We start from the raw sequence: 12444 nt of genomic DNA on the forward strand, positions 1-12444 counted from the left end.
CACACACTCTCTGCCTGTCCCTTCACTCTCCTGCCCATTCAGAGGAAGCCAATGTATTTTGTGAATTAATTCACAAAGTACAAAGGCTTCTGTGGTGGGGGAGGGGGCGGGCATAGCAGCTACATCCACTTTTCTGCTAAAGGAGCTCAGAACAGAAGCTGGAGCATCGAAGCTCCCAAAACTATAGTGATAGCTGACTTCTGTGAGCTTTATAAACCTGTCCAGTGTAAATATTGTAGATAAGTCCAGGAGGTGGCATGCACTTTATTGGACTTAACTAATAGTATGTCTGCACAAAGTAGCTGAATTCCTTGATTTCAGCATTAACGCAACATGTTTGCTAACATGGAAAAGCTCACTGCTGCCCTCTGCAAATAGCTTAGCGTTGTGTAGCTTGTTTCTCCTCGGTTTTGCCATTCCCCTTTGGGTACAAAGGCCTGCAAAATCTTCAAAGACATTTCCTGTTCATGAAGATATAGAATGTGCATTTTATGACAACTGAATTACTCCAGACAGGATTTCCCCAAATCTTTGCTAAATTCTATCTAGTGGAAAAAAAGTTCACAACAAAGTGGTCTGTTCCTGTGGTTGATTCTGCCATCACAGTCTTAAACATCTCAGTGTATCTATTGAAAATGCTCCTTCTTACAGAGATTCTGCAGATAGAAAGTTTGAAAGCATTTTAAAGGCTCTCTTTGCTCTTGTAGGCCCAGCCTTGCAACTAGCTCTTGCTGCAATTTCAGTATGTCAAACTGCAGCTAATGGGACTAGGACATTGAACAACCATGACCCTGTTTTTCAGTATTGTGCATTAATGGAGAAAATACAACTACTTTCCGCTTTTTAAGTGGATGCCCTAGAACAGTGGTTCACAAACCTGTTCTCAAATACCCACAACAGGCCATGTTTGCAGGTTTTCCTTTACCACAGAATCTTGCTACTAAAAACAAAATGCCTGGACAGCTGAAGTGGCCTGTAAAAAGTGCCTTACAAGGAAGACATCTGTTTTGCGTGGCACCTGACCAATTCATCAAAGACATCAGGTAACTTTTTACTCCCACAGCAAAAGAGCCTAAAACCACTCTGACGGAGGCTCTTTACCATGTGATCAGATGTGACCAATCACAGCTTATAACAGCGTGAACCAGGAATTGCCGATAATCGGCTTTTCCTCGGTTCGCGCCGACAGGGAGAGCCGAACGGCAGCTCTCCTGTCAGAGGGGGGTGTGGCATGATAATTGGCACATTGATTATCAGCGCAGCCTTCATCAGAGGTGTCCACCACAGCTGAAAATCAGTGCCTATAAGCTGACAGTCAGTGCCTACCCAAATCGCCAAACAGTGCCCATCAAAGTGCCAATCATTCCTCATCAGTAACACCTGTCGGGGCCCTTCAGATGCCCATCAGTAATGCCTGTCAGTACCTCATCAGTGCTTCCTATCCTATCAGTGCTATATATCAGTGCCACCTATCAGTGTCCATCAATTCTAAATATTAGTGCTGCCTCATCAGTGCCAGTCAGTGAAGGAGAAAACAAAATTTTAGGCTCGGTTTCCACTAGTTCGACTTGTCAATGCATTAACAAAAAATAAAAATACAAAGTACTGATTTATTAATGCAGAGCTGCAATAATTTGTGTCACTATATATACTGTGTGTGTAATATATAATATATATATATTCTGCCTAGAGAACTTTTTCCATTGATTTACATTTTCCCTTTTATACAGCCTTGCTCTACATCATTGACTTGCAATGTCCATTTTAGGCCTCGTGCACATGGGCAGAAAAAAAAACACTGCTTTTAGAAGCATTTTTTTTATTTTAATTTTTTATACCTCTAAATGCGGCTTTGTTGCAGCCAATGTGCCCTTGCACTTTGTGGCTTTTAGGTTCATATTTTTGACCAGCATTAATGGGGATAGAAACAAATCCTAAACTTGCGTTCAGAGAGGAGCTTACTTGCATAATTGAAATAATAAACATATGAACAAAAATTCATTCCAGTGGTCAAAATAAATGATTTCTAGCCAGTATAGTGAGTTTACAGGCATACCCTTCTAAACACCATGTGCCTGTAGACATGCATAATTATGCGCCAAATCAAGCATTTTTTATGCTGAATTTCTATGTCTGCTCCAGGCAGAAAGACGGTATAGATAGGAATAATTTAATGTGACCACATGCATGAAACCTCTGACCCAGCTTGTATCTTCAGAAGGCAAGCAGTGGCAGCACACATTTTTCTCTTCAGCCAGGTCTATTGTTCTCTGCTAGGCATCCAGCAAGGACCTAGAACTGTGGCTTGCTGTCTACTACGGGTTCTCGTATATGTACTAAACTGTGAAAATACATAAAAGACTGGTGTTTGGTTGGGTATATACAGTATACTCTGAAATACAATAATGTCTTAATCTTAAAGTTGCAGTCATTCACTTCAAAGTATTTTTTATCAGATTGTGTAAAGTGATTAATTGTGAAATAAGGAGGTTAAATAATTCCAGGAAATGCCCTTTATACAAGGTCTGGCAGCAAATGAACTGTATATAACCTATAAATGCCTCCTGATCTGCACTGCATGGCTAGCTAGCCTAATGCAAGCTGTGTGTTTGTACAGTCATATAGCAAGCAATGCATGGCGTCCTACTATCATTAGTGGCAGTGTACTTTTCTGGAATCGCTGTTTGTTCAAGTTCAAAATAAATGATGTGGGCTATTCAAATACACACACAAAGTTAAGAAATCTGCTCATTCATTAGACTCCAGATTGTCTGTATAAGGTATGACCTATGTTATGTAATGATATTTAAAGCATCAAACTTGATGGTGTCAAGTGCTTTTCCATACCAAATAAAGGTACATTACCTATACAGATTTATTTGATTTTTCAAGTCTTCTGTCTGCATGTCATAGAGGCCCATTTCTGCAGTTTCCTGTCTTCACAAACCTCAGGACATTATTAGAAATACCCCACACTCCTATTTATAAGGGTTTAGTTCCAAAAAAACTGCCTTGTTTTTAGAAATCTGAATGCAGTTCTTTTGTTTTCTATGGGCCCATGCACAGTGCATAAAGACCTGGAAACACACTAGGGTTGCCACCTGTCCAGGATTCACCCGGACAGTTCAGGTTCTGAATCATGTGTCCGGGTTTCAGTCCTGAAACCCGGATGCAATATTCAGACAGGAATGTGGGTCAGAACAGGCCCTGATAGGCGGGTGAGGGGGCACTATGCACACCACATTACTGTTCTCTTTGGACCTCACAGAGGTGTTCCAGGTCTATTACAATCCTCTAGTCCAGGGTTTCTCAACTGCAGTCCTCAAGGCACCCCAACAGGTCATGTTTTCAGGTTTTCCCTCAGATTAAATGGCTGTGGTAATTACTAGGGCAGTGAAACTGATCAAATCGCCTGTGAAAAATAATGGAAAAAAATTGTAATTCTAATTTTAGCCAGAATCGTGCAGCTCAAATATGCAGTAAAACATGCAGGTCGGCAAGTGGTTAATGTGTACTAAAAATAATTGCATTTCCATGTACTTTGGAAGACCAGATATAGTGAATGCAGGCTCCTGGGTTTAGTAACACGTTAATATCAATTAATTTGAGTAGAAGGAACCTCTGCAAAAAAACTTTTGTGGTCTGCATCTTCAACAGAGGGGAAAAGTATTATTTGATACCCTGCAGATTGTGTAAGTTTGCCCACTTACAGAGAAATTAGGGGTCTATCATTTTTACCATAGGTGTATTTTAAATGATAGAAACAGAATATCAACCAAAAATACATAAAAAAAATTATAAATTGAGTTGCAGTTCAGTGAGTAAAATAAGTATTTGATACCCTACCAACCAACAATAATTTTGACTCCTACAGTATGTGCTCATGTACACAGATTAGTCCTGTCAATTTAAAAAGGTGCCTTCCATTCAAACCTCACCATCATCTCATGGGCAAGACCAAAGAGCCATCAAAGGACATCGGGGACAAGATTGTAGACCTGCAAAAGGTTGGAATGGGCTACAAGACCATCAGCAAGAAGATTGGTGAGAAGGTGACAACTATTGGAGTGATCTTTTGCAAATTAAAGAAATACAAAATAACCACCAATCGCCCTTGGTCTGGAGCTCCATGCAAGATTTCACCACAGTCGCCAAAAAAAACATTGGTAACACAATACGCCGTCATGGATTGAAATCCTGCAGCGCCCGCAAGGTCCCCCTCCTCAAGAAGGCACATGTATAGGCCCATCTGAAGTTTGCCAATGAACATCTAAATGATTCAGAGGAGGATTGGGAGGAAGTGCTGTGGTCTAAAGAAGCCAAAATTTAGCTCTTTGATATCAATTCAACTCGCTGTGTTTGGAGGAAGAAAAATGCTGACTATGACCCTAATGCTGCGTACACACGACCGTTTTTCATGACGAGAAAAATTAAAAACGACCATGTGTAGGCTCCAGAGCATTTTTCTCGTCGTGAAAAATGGCCATTAAAAATTTAGAATATGCTCTAATTTTTCTCGTTGTTTTTCATGTCGTATGTAGGCTTTAACAACGGGAAAAAAACGCACATGCTCAAAAGCAAGTTATGAGACGGGAGCACTCGTTCTGGTAAAACTAGCGTTTGTAATGGAGATAGCACATTCGTCACGCTGTAACAGACTGAAAAGCACGAAGACTGATAAGCGCAAATCGTCTCTCACCAAACTTTTAATAACACAAAATCGGCAAAAGCAGCCCAAAGAGTGGCGCCATCTGAATGGAACTTCCCCTTTATAGTGCCGACGTACGTGTTGTACGTCACCACGCTTTGCTCAAGCATTTTTTTTTCACGATTGTGTGTATGCAAGGCAGGCTTGACAAGAATCACGTCGAGAAAAACATTGTTTTTCCCAGGACATGAAAAATGGTCCCGTGTACGATGGTCGTGTGTACGCGGCTTAAGAGCACCATCCCTACAGTCAAGCATGGGGGTAAAAACATTGTGCTTTGGGGCTGTTCCTCTGCTAAAGGTACAGACTGACTTTGCCGCATTGGGGGGCCAATGGACAGGGCCACGTATTGTAAGATCTTGGATGAGAACCTTCTTCCCTCAGCCAGAACACTGAAGATTGGTTGTGGATGGGTCTTCCAGCATGACAATGGCCCAAAACGTAACGTCAAGGTACTAAAGGAGTGGCTCAAAAAAAAGCACATTAATGTCATGGAGTGGCCTAGCCAGTCTCCAAACCTTAATCCTATAGAAAATTTCATGGAGGGAGCTGAAACTTTGAGTTTCCAAGCGACAGCCAAGAAATCTTAGGGATTTAGAGAATATCTGTAATGAAGAGTGGACCAAAATCCCTCCTGAGATGTGTGCAAACCTGGTAACCAGCTACAAGAATTGTCATACCTCTGTGCTTTCCAGCAAGGGTTTCTCCAACTACTAAGTTATGGTTTGCTTGGGGATCAAATACTTATTTTACTCACTGAACTGCAACTCAATTTATAACGTGTTTTTTTTTCCCTCTATCACTTAAAATACACCCATGATTAAAATTATAGACTCTCGATGCGTGTCGTATCTTTGTTTTGGTATCCACAAAACAAGATACGACGGCATCTGTGTTAGATCTGACAGGCGTACGTCTTCGTACGCTGTCGGATCTTGGATGCAATTTTTCTGCGTCCGCTAGGTGGCGTTCCCGTCGTAATCCGCGTCGAGTATGCAAATTAGCTATTTCCGACGATCCACGGATTTTCCGGCGTATAGTTAAAGCTGCTATATGGTAGCGTACTCAATGTTAAGTATGGCCGTCGTCTAATTTTGAAAATTTTACGTTGTTTGCGTAAGTCGTCCGTGAATGGGGCTGGACGTGTTGAAAACAATGACCTCCTTGCGACGTCATTTGGAGCAATGCACCCTGGGAGTTTTTACGGACGGCGCATGCGCAGTTCGTTCGGCGCGGGGACGCTCTTCATTTAAATGAAACACGCCGCCCAATTTGAATTCCGCGCCCTTACGCCGCGAGAGATACACTACGCCGCCGTAACTTACGGCGCGAATTTGTTGAGGATTCAAACCAAAGCCAAGTAAGTTACAGCGGTGTAGCGTATCTTACATCTGCGCCGGGCGCAGTGTATGTATGTGGGTCTGCCCCCCAATTTATTTGTAAGAGGGCTAACTGCAGGGAATAAAATTATTATTTTCACTACTGTACATCTACAGTCAAAGATGTTAGAGTTGTATTATGAACAATATGCCCACAAACACCCTTTTGTTTATATATATATATACACAGGCATACCCCGCTTTAAGTACACTCACTTTACATACACTCACGAGTAAGGACATACCCGTGAGTGTATGTAAAGTGCCTTACAAGTACTGTACAGACATTTTGCAGCCGCAGTAGAAGGAGCTGAAGCTCTGAGAGCATAGCCCGCCCTATTCCAGTGTGCCCCTGACACCCCCACTACAGCCCCTGAGACATCAACTACAGCTCCTGACCCCCCACTATACCCTAGAAGTGAAAAAGGGTATTGTTTCACTTTAAGTACATTTTCGTTTTACATACATGCTCTGGTCCCATTGTGTACTTAAAAGTGGGGTATGCCTGTATATATATATTGATGTGCAGTGCATTAGGACAGTTCATGTATTCCATTGAGAGGTGAGAGATTAATGAAGGCTGCTATTACTGAACTTTAAGAATGTGACTTCCCTTGTCATTGTGATGCTTTGAGCTTAATGTTGTCTGAGTTGCTGGCTTATAGAGGTAAGTAGTTTGCACATTCATTAAAGCATTCTTGTTCCTGGCACTAGGACATCTAAGCCTCAACACATTGAAAAAACTGCACCTGCACTATCTGTGCATTGTATATGTGTTTAGAGTAAATGGCTATGTGCGCATGCAGAATGTAGTAGCACATGGTAACACACATGCAAAGTTGTGAATAGAACCTTAAGGTGAAAAAAAAAATTGCTTCATCATTCCTGTGTCAATTTTGTGTTGTATCCTCTTATAACAATACCATAAAAGTTTATCTAAAGGTCAAAATGTAAAGTTGTATATTAATTTCCACATTGTATTTCAATTATTTTCTAACCTATACTTATTAATCTGAATGATCTTAAAGTCTGTAAACTTGCTTTTTAAAGAATCCCACACATTTATTTCCTTGAATTCTAGAACAGATATACACTATGCCATGTGAGTAGGCTGTATCACACATTTCACATTCTGCACTACAGAGGTACTGGGAGGAGGAGTTTAAGGAGGAGGGGTCAGCACAGGAATCACTGCTTGCAGGCAGCAAGGTACCATGGGGTATGTAGTCCTTAGAATTTGAAAGTAAGCCAAAGAAATAAGCAGAGAAGCTGCAGAGCATGTAGAAAATTCAGGAAGTTCTGAAAAGAGATGACCAGCAGACAAACTGCATTTATATTTTGAAAGAATATCTTGCAAGTAAGCTTATAGTGGATTATCAAAAATAACCATTGTTTGTATTGTTATTACAATGCTGATTTTTTATTTATTTTTGCCTGTCAAGTCTAGTTTACAGTAAAAATGATCTATTCTTTAAAGATAAGAGTGTGGGGGAGGCATTGTAAACATTTAACTCAGACCATGTTTATTGAGCTGCATTTTTCTGCAGACCTCTGTACATGTATGGTATGAACAATTGTTTTTTCCGTGCCCTGTCAACCCCATACATGTACGTTGTTGTACAGGAAAATGTAACTTAAAAGACATGGTGTTAATTAGCCCTTAGGGGCACTTCGCAAACATAATGCAGTGTGTTTCAATGCAAGCACTTTGGTGTGTTGAATCACACTGTGCAAGGGAGCTAGTTTACAACAGAGTGGCTGTCAAGGGATGAGAAACTAGATTCAAGATAAAAAAAAATATTTCAAGCCAACTCATAGAGCAAATTCATCTATGCCCAATAATGCAGGTGCATTGCTGTGCCGTTATCACACTGCAATGCACATCTACAGCGTGATACGGAGCATTTCAGTAACGCACATGATAATGCGACCTGGGACATGTGTTCCAGTTTGAAGAAATTCTTTCTTCTATCATTTGTCACAAATGACTGCGCTCGTTACAAATTTCCTCATGTATATCTTTGAATCCCACCTACTTTTTACTTTTCAAAGGTTAGAATTATGTGTGCCCTTAGTTCCATCTTTTAAAAAGTAAAAAGTAGGTGGCCAAAGAGTATTACATGTAGTCTTCGGCCATCAGGGGGATTGTTATTCTTTGCTTGCTCTGCTACCTAAGGAGTTGTCTAAACGTGAATGAAGAAAAGGGCTGAAGACTTTCATTGTCCTTCTTCCATCTGTGCAAGCTGCTCTATAACCCATCAGAGGCCAGCCACAGCCTTGTTTGCTGAGCAAACACCCAAATCCCAAAGACAAGCTGGTATAAGACTAATTCCCAGGAAATACTGGGCTGCAACATCAAATAAATCACACTTGGTGACACCACTATGCCATGTTTACAGGGGGTTAACCCTGAATGAAAAGTGACAAAAAGGCCGTGAACTGTAAAGAAGTTATTTTTATTTCAGGCATTTATAAAGCACTGACAATTTACGTCAAATTTTACATATTGTACATTTACATCAGAATATTCTCCTAAAGGAGCTTACAATCTACGGTCACGGTCTTGCATACATACAAGCACATACCAGGGCCAATTTGGAGGAGATACAATTCACCTACCAGCAGGTCTTTGGAGTGATGGAGAAAACTGGAGAACTCAAAGGAAACACACACAAGCACTTGTTGAAAATCCATGCAGTGTTCTGACTGGGATTTGAACAAGGGACTCTAGTGCTGCAATAAAAATTGTTTAACGCGGAGCTCCGCCCAAAAGGGGAAGCTCTGCTTATTTGCCTCGCCCCCCTCCGATGCCACATTTCATTAACTACCTAGCCGCTGCTACAGTAATCACTGACATGGTATATAGAGAAATATATATAGCAAGAACTATACAAAAAGACATAAGAGTTTTAGCAAGAATTTGCTGTAGTAGCATCTGTACAATAATTCTGATACGTTAAAAGTCCCTATTATGAAATTGTATTTGATGTGTTGGTCAGCTTTGGAATGTGGTGTTCTAGGAATGTTATAATTACCAACCATATAGATTCCAGAAATAATGAAGATCACTACATATGTATAAACAGACATGTACCTCACAGTTCTTAACCGCTTAAGGACCGGGTCACGTATATATACGCCAACACAATGCCTTCTGTGGGCAGATCGACGTATATATACGTCCCCTTTAAGATGCGGCATTGTGAGCCCACCACAAGCTCCGTGAGTCCGACTGCGGACTCGATGTCCGCGGGAAAACCTGTGATCGTGCCACGGGGATGAAGAATGGGGAAATGCTGATGTAAACAAGCATTTCCCCATTCTTCCAAGTGACAGGACACTGATCACAGCTCCCTGTAATCAGGAGTGGTGATCAGTGTCGTGCCACACACAGCCCATCCCCCCTATAGTTAGAAGCACTCCCTAGGACACACTTAACCCCTTCAGCGCCCCCCTTCACTGCCAGTGTCATTTTTACAGTAATCGGTGCATTTTTATAGCACTGATCGCTGTATCAATGACAATGGTCCCAAAATGGCGTCAAAAGTGTCCGATGTGTCCACCATAATGTTGCAGTCACGATAAAAAAAAAAAAACGCTGATCGCTGCCATTACTAGTAAAAAAGAAAATATTACGAAAAATGCCATAAAACTATCCCTTATTTTGTAGACGCTATAACTTTTTATATATATATATATATATATATATATATATATATATATATATATATATATATATATTGGGGATGTTTATTATAGCAAAAAGTAAAACAATTTTTTTTTCAAAATTGATGCTCTATTTTTGTTTATAGCACAAAAGAAAAAAAAACGTAGAGGTGACCAAATACCACCAAAAGAAAGCTCTATTTGTGCGAAAAAATTAGGTCAATTTTGTTTGGGAGCCACGTTGCACGACCGCGCAATTGTGAGTTAAATTGACGCAGAGCCGAATCGCAAAAAGTGCTCTGGTCTTTGGCCAGCCAAATGATCCGGGGCTTAAGTGGTTAAACTATATGAGTCACGAAAGTACGTTTTTCTAGAATTGTATGTATGATAAAGACAAACAAATTACTAAGACCTATGCGTTTTAAATGTCTTCCCATCATATTTTATTTTATATAAACTCGAATACAAGTATCAGAACAAAACATAGTCATCAATTTATACAGAATGTATTTATTTATTTTACTCTGAAATCCCGCAGGAATTTTGACGTAGTTCACCACAATGCACGTTAGTTTGTTACAATGCATTGTGGTGTGCTGAAATGCATGTGTGTCAGAGTGGTATTAATTCTACATTAATTAATTGAACTAAGGATGTGAATGAGCCCCCAAAGGTTTGCAACAAAAACAATAATCAGGCAGAAATGGGCAGGGGCAAATATCGTACACGCAATTAAGAACAGCATTGCCTATCAAATTGTATTTCATACCCAAGAAAAGTCCTAAGATTGGTTGCTTCTAAATGAAGGTAGTTGGAAACAGTACAAATAAACACGGTACACTAAACCACCGGGAATGATTTGGTAGTAGTGAAAAATAACAAAAGCAATATACATCAGGGCACTGTCGACTGGGAAAAATAAGGCTTTGCCTCGATCACTATCAACCCTGCATTTAAAGATCATCTTACAGTTAAAAGTAACCAGGATAAAAATAAGAAAGCTGTGCTAAAAGTTAATTATAAGGCCCGTACACACGGTCGCACTTTGTGCCAACAAACTTCGAAATCAGCAAGTTTTCAAATTAGTCCGATCGTGTGTACGCTCCATCGGACAAACTTTTTCGGGTTTCATCGGACAAAAAGTTTGGTCTGCAAATGGACAAACTTTACGTCAACAAGAGTCCGATGGTGCCTAGTCCGACTGTGTGAACAGCAAGCAATCTGACTTTTGGACAAAGTACAAACGCGCATGCTCAGAAGCAAAGACCAGCCGGAAGCGTTCTGTCTGGTAGAACTAGCGTTCGTATTTGAAAGAGTTCTGAAATCAAGAAAAGCAGCGCACATTCTCTTCTTCTTTATAATGTGATAATACTAAAAGCTGCTTTGCTGGTGATACTGACGGAGTAAAAACAAATGTCTTTACTTTGGATTAGTGTATTTTGGTTATATGAATCAAACATATTTCTATATTTTTTGGTGGGTCAAGTTAGCACAACCCCATTGCGCAACATGTCTGCTTGACGAACGGACGTTCAGAAACGAACAAAATTGCACGAAACTGAAAATCTCTAATGCACAGACGAAACCTCTACTAACTCTCGATTAGCAGAAGGAGCCCAAAGGGTGACGCCGAAGAATTGAACTTCCTCTTTTAAACTCTCGTCAGTACGTTGAAACGTCACTACTTGTAATAAAAGAAAGCCGTCCGGCATGCAAGCACCCATCCACCTGTGATGACGTCAGCGCGTCAACCTCCTGACATACGTTTCGTCTCACATAGACATCGTCACTGGGAAACGTTCCATGCGTTGCATGCCAGCCGGCTTTCTTTTATTACACGGACGCCCTTTATATGGATGCCGTTTTTTACTTTTTTATATGTAAGTGCACATCTTTGGTACTAATAAAACTGTGCAATACTGTGTTACAATATTGAGTGTTCTTGTTTTTTGGGTATACGGTTGAATAAAAACCCTTCGAGTGTTTTGAAGTGCATCCAGTCTCTACATCCCTCCTGACTGTTGGAGTGTGGCTGATACCTGCAATTATCCTACAGGCTGGTTTGCTAGCTTGCCTTTGGTAAGCGGCATATTTATGTGGTGGTGATTTTCCTCACTGGCACTCCCAAGTGTGTGACCCATTTCCTTCTTGGACCACTCCATGGACTTTCAGATTTCTTTTTAAAGATTTATTATATATATGTTTGAGAATTTTTTTCATATATCAATATGGTGTAAAGATTTCGTGTTTGCTTCACTCAAACTGTAGTTTCTGCACATCTATAATTAACTTTTAGTGCAGCTTTCTTATTTTTATTCTGGTTAATACGTGGTATCTTACGGTTTAAGTTGCAGCTGATTATTATTGTTTTTTGTTATACATTTTATTTGTTAGCGCTGTATCACTGTTTTTATTCTCTCTAAAAGTAACTAGACCTTATAGCTAACATAGGCCACTGAATAATACTGCTTTCACAATACTGTACTTTATCTGCAGATAATGGGTTGTTTTATAGATATCACTGCTAATGCGCATCCTCAATCTTTTAAAAAAAACAATTGATTAGATGTAATAGATTGGATTTTTATTGGATGTTAAATTGTAGTGTTAAAGTTGTCCAACATTCCTATTTGTGCCCATAAAATATCAATTACCATGCCACTCTAGCTGTCATTGCCAATTTTCCATCAT

Source organism: Rana temporaria, chromosome 1 (genome assembly GCF_905171775.1).
Source record: "Rana temporaria chromosome 1, aRanTem1.1, whole genome shotgun sequence".
Lineage (NCBI taxonomy): Eukaryota > Metazoa > Chordata > Amphibia > Anura > Ranidae > Rana > Rana temporaria.